Raw genomic sequence first — 4,971 nt, 5'->3', positions numbered from 1 at the left:
GGGAGTTGGGGGGGAGCCTGGGGGGCATGGGGACCTGGGCGGGGAGTTGGGGGGACCTGAGAGGGCTCAGAGACCTGGCAGGGGAGTGATGGGGAACCAGGAGGGTGGGGGGCCTGCCCCCAGCAGCCAGAGCTCAGGAGCAGGCTGTGAAGCAGGGCCCGGGTCTCGCTCTAGAGCTGGATGCCGACCCTTACGATCCTGCAGAGGAGGACCCGGCCAAGAGCCGCGCCCTGGAGAGCTCGCTGTGGGAGCTGCAGGTGAGCTGTGCGTCCCCCCCCCCCCCGCCCCCGTCCCCGGCTCCCCCGGGGGCTGCCGTGACCGGACGTGTTCCCACCGTGTGGTGCCGTCCGGGTCCCCGGGCTGCCCCGGGGAGAGGGTGATGACGGCCCATGTGCCTCTCCAGACCCTCCAGCGGCATTACCACCCCGAGGTGTCGCAGGCCGCCAGCGTCATCAACCAGGTGCTGTCGGTGCCTGAGACCAGCATCGCACCCCTGCTGGAGCTCACGGCGTTCGAGGTGAGGGCGCGGGGCTGAGGCCTGGGCGGCTGGGGTGCAGGGGACGTGCGGCGTGGGAACACCTGTCCGTCCCTTGCAGGTGTTCGAGCGGGACCTGAAGAAGAAGAGGGGCCAGGAGTCGGTGCCCCTGGAGTTCCTCCCGGCGCAGGGGCTGCTGGGCCGGCAGGATGATCTCTGCGCCCAGCACTTCACGCTCAGCTGACCCTGAGCGCCCGCTCCCCGCCCCCACCTGTGGTTTTGTAAGAGAGAGATGGGGGTGGGCTGTGGGTGGCGGGGCGGAGTCCGGGGAGCGCTGGCCTGTCTTCTGACTGCTCCGGCGGCCGGGTCTGCAGGCTGGTGGTCACAGTGCCGGCCGTGCACGGAGGGCGCCTCGTGTCCACCCGCGGCCCCCCACGCCTGCCCCCTGCCTCTTCCCTTCTCTGGAAGTCTCTCCCTTAGCCGGAGCCCAGGTGGGCGTGGGGCCAGGGTGGGGGTCGGGGGCTGCGGCCACACGGGGCTCTGGGTGCACTGGGTGGTGGCTTCTGCCAGCCCTGTGTGACCCCCGGGCCCCTTACGTCCAAGCTTCTGGGCCACACCCCCTCCCTGCTGCAGCTGGACTGTGACCTGGGAGCGACAGTGAGGGTTCTCTGTCCTGGTTAGTCGTGGGCAGCACGGAGCACAAGCCACCTGTTCCCAGTCAAGCTGAGGAGGACCTACTTCTTTGTCCCATGGTACCCGTGGTCCCAGGTGCACGGTGGGCGTGTCTGCCCCACGAGGGGCAGTTACGGGTGGAGTCACCTGAACCGTCGCGGCCCCGAGTGGTGTGGGTGCTGGCAGCTGCAGGCCGGTCGTTTGCTGTGTTTCCGGGTTCTTTCTTCAAGGCCCTGTTTCTGCCGGGCGAGCTTGGTTCTCCTCCGGCGTGAGTCCGGCTTCCTCTTAAAAACCGTCTTGCTTAGGGAGAGAGTCACGTGAGTGATAGCCACTCCCGTGGGTTTGGGGGCCTGGCGGAGATGCGGGTGTGGGTGCAGAGCCAGGGAGGGGGCGTCCCTGGTTCTGCAGCCTCTTGCCTGAGCCCCCCTCCCCGCCCCCACAGGAGCACCTGGAGTCACAGCAGGCAGTGGTTTGGCCGCTTGGGTCTCTAGGGAGCTGCCCCAGTGGCCCAGGACCCTTGTGTGCCTGGTGGGGACGCTGGGTGAGGGGTGAAGGGGTGCTGCTTCTACGTACACCTGTGTGGTTTTAGGGATGCTAGCGCCCCGCCCCCTAGTGGTACCGTCCTGGCCCCATCTCAAGTCCGCTTCTGCCCCCGGGCCTTTGCGCTGCCTTCTCTGCAGCTTTGCTCTCTGCTCCTGCCTGCGGACCCCAAGCCGAGGGAGGCCTCAGGGAAGCCTCTGCCCGGCATCCTGTCTGTCGGTAACAGCTCCGGGCATGCACGTGGGGTGCTGCCTGTTCACGGCCCCGCTGCCATCAGTGCCCCATGGACGGTCCCTGCCACCCTTCCCAGAGACCGAGGGAAGTTCGTCACGACCTGGTCCTCGTCTGGCCCCTGGGGCCCGGGACTTACCCAGCACAGAGGAGGGGTGCATACACATCTGTGGTAGAAGGGCCCGGGGGTCCTGAGCCGCCTGCTTCCGGCAGAGTTTGGCGCGTCCGAGGCCGTCCTGGCCCCAGCTGAGCCCCGGCATGGGGACACCGGGGGGCAGCCCTGGAAGGACTGAGGCCTCACGCTGATTGAGAGAGATGCCATCCTGCTTTTTAAAGTAAAACTACAGGACTCTTATCAAGCAGGTTTTCTCGATTGTTGCAGCATCGTGTGCTGTCGGTAGCCTTCCTCCTTCCAGCGGGTCCGGGGCTCACCCCTGCACGTCCCGCCCGCGACACCCCCTCACCCCCGCGCCTCGGCAGCTGCGCTTTGTGGTGTTTCTCGACCTCTGGGCCCCATGGCCCCGGGGGCAGGTGGCTGAGGGGACGCAGGGCGGGGACAGATGGAGAAGACCGGCAGGGAGGCGCCCCTGGGACCTCAGCACCTGATGGCCGTCAGGGCCGGGCTTTCAGGGGCTCGAGAACCGTCTGGGATCTGAGTACAAGACCCCTGGGGCCCGGGGTCTGCGTTTGCAGGGGCTCCCAAGCCGGGGCGGGGGGGGCACGGTGACCGGAGGTCTGCAGGCGGCGCCCCCTGCGCTGAGGGCCCTTCTCCCCGGCAGCTCCCAGCCCGCGGCCCCGCGGCCTCCATGTCCCGCCCTGACTCCCTGAGGCGCTGACGGCCGGCGTCGTGCACTTCAGTGGTCCGAGTGCCGTCGGCTCCGCGATGGCAGAGCCGTGTGCCTCGTCCCCTTGTCCGCGAGTGTCCCAGCACCCGGGACGGCGGCTGGCGCCTGTGTGTTTCCTCCAGCTGATCTCTCAGAACCGGTCTTCCTGGGGAGCCAGGCCTGAGGCGCTGTGGGTTCCCTACACACAGAGAACTCTGTGTGGTGCCTTGGGGGGAACTGACTGTGACGGGGACGGGGGGGGGCGGGGGGCAGGTCCCTGGAGCCCCGTGGGCGGCAGGGGGGAGCGAGCGGCTCCAGGCTGCACCGGGACAGCAGAGCGGTTATTTCCTCTCCTGTGAACCGACTGCCTTTTTCCCAATTAAGATGCAGTTCTGGTTTTGTTTATCATTTTTAAATTACAAACGCAAGGCAAAGCTAATTAACGAGTTCCAGTGACACTCGGGCTCTTCCCTGCGAACCTCTCGGCCTTGGTGCCTCTCTCCCTCTCTCTCTCTCTCTCTCTCTCTCTCGTTCTCTCTCCACCGTTCATGCCCTCAGGTGCCAGCACTGCCACCCCAGGTCCCCACCCGATGTTGACCCTCCTCTCTGCTGTGAGCTCCCCTGCCACTCAGCGGTCCTCCCTTGCTGTGCTCCCTGTGGTGCCCACGCATTCACCTGCCACAAGTCCACGGCAGCCACCCTCGCCCCAGGAGGCCACCCGGCTGGGTCTGCACGAGTTTGTTTGCAGCTGGGGACATCACACCCTAGCTTGAGTCAAAAGTTTTTAAAAACCAATTTTGGGGGGAATTTGAAATACACACTAAGTACCTTTTTAGTAGAAGTGTGTTCTATGCAATATTTAGGATGTACTTACACTGAAGATTGAGAAGAAACCCACCTGATATAAATGAATCATTTTAAAGTGTGTGATTCAGTGGCACTTGGTGCATTTATGCTGTGTGACCATCATCTGGATCCAGTTCCAGAACTTTCTTTCCATCACCTGCTTCGTAATTACATCCGTGGAAAGACGGCATCTGAGAGACCAGCCCCCGACAGCACCCCCAGGAGTCCTGCGTGGTGGGGTCTCTGCCATGCCCCCCACCCCCCTTGAGGATGGGCGGCCACTCCAAGCTGGGTCAGCCCTGGTCCTCGGGCAGGAAACCAAAGCCTCGGTGGACACGAGGCATCGGGCCGGGGCCCCTGGGCTGTGGCTCTGTGTAGGGAGGAGGTCCATGCCGCTGCCCTGTCTGCCGTGCCTCCTGGTGGCACGGGGTCTGATGGAGCGTTTAACCTGGGCTAGAGTGAGGGCTGGCCTTTGCCCGGCTTCCGGGAGGGACTCGGGCCCCGAGCGCCCTGTCCATCGGGGGTCCACGTGCAGGTCATGGCGGGCTTTGGGCCGCTCGGCATCCCCTCTACCCCTGGAGGGGCCAGTAGCCACCTGGCTCCGCAGCCCCCCGTAAAGACGGGACACCAAGGCGGGAGCCCCCCGGTTGGCAGTGACCCGTGTGCACTGTCACACGTCAGGGCTGGGGAGCTGAGTCTGTCCAAGGCCCCAGTGGAGGACCCCGCAGGTGCGTGTTTGGGGGCCCCCTGGGTCTTCCCCTGGGTGGTGTTACCCTGTGTCCTTTCCCTGCAGTGAACCCTGATGGCGAGAAGAGCTGCTCTCGGGGAGTTTGGCGGTCCTCCTAGGGGGTTGTCCAACCTGAGGTTGTCTCGGGGACCCCGGGCTGGCCGTGGGTGTCAGAAGGGGTTGTCCTGGGGAAATGGGTGTGTATGACTTTGGGAGGTCCCCGAGAGGGGTCCTGCACTGGCTTCCTCACAGAGCATTAAGGGGGCAAGACCCCCACAATGGGGGCTCATGAGGTGATCAGGCAGAGCAGGGCAAGGGACACCTCCAGGGTAGGAAATGTCAGAGGAGGGGCCATGGATGGAGCGTCCAAACCAACGTCCAGGCCCTGGGGGCAGCAGGGCAGGGGAGGACCAGCGGTCTCCTGGACGTCCTCAGGGCAGTATGGTGGGGCTGCTGGGGGTCGGGCAGGACAGGCAGTGCAGGGGCCACTCGGGGGGGTCCTGAGTGCCACAGGGTGTGTGACCCTGACTCCAGGGTCGGCCCCCTCGGACGGCCTGCCCCCCACTGCATCCCTCCCCTTGGGGGAGCAGGGGCCTGCCGCACCCCAACCTGGCTGGTCAGCCACCCCCCCGGGGTCAGATGCTACGTCCCACTCC

At 65.6% G+C, this 4,971-nt stretch overlaps 1 long non-coding RNA gene across 1 annotated transcript; it reads left to right on the top strand.

Moving 5' to 3' along the window:
• Window positions 1-51: 51 nt before the first annotated feature.
• On the top strand, window positions 52-3,672 carry LOC121022750 (uncharacterized). The gene is made up of 3 exons (XR_005787090.1): window positions 52-257; window positions 404-517; window positions 597-3,672. It is a non-coding gene; the product is annotated as an uncharacterized LOC121022750 (long non-coding RNA).
• Window positions 3,673-4,971: the final 1,299 nt, after the last annotated feature.

The sequence above is a fragment of the Herpailurus yagouaroundi genome, unplaced genomic scaffold (genome assembly GCF_014898765.1).
Source record: "Herpailurus yagouaroundi ecotype Mexico unplaced genomic scaffold, PumYag 437, whole genome shotgun sequence".
NCBI classification, from domain to species: domain Eukaryota; kingdom Metazoa; phylum Chordata; class Mammalia; order Carnivora; family Felidae; genus Herpailurus; species Herpailurus yagouaroundi.
Note: the sequence above shows the minus strand (reverse complement) of the source record. Positions and strands in the feature narration are given on the sequence as shown.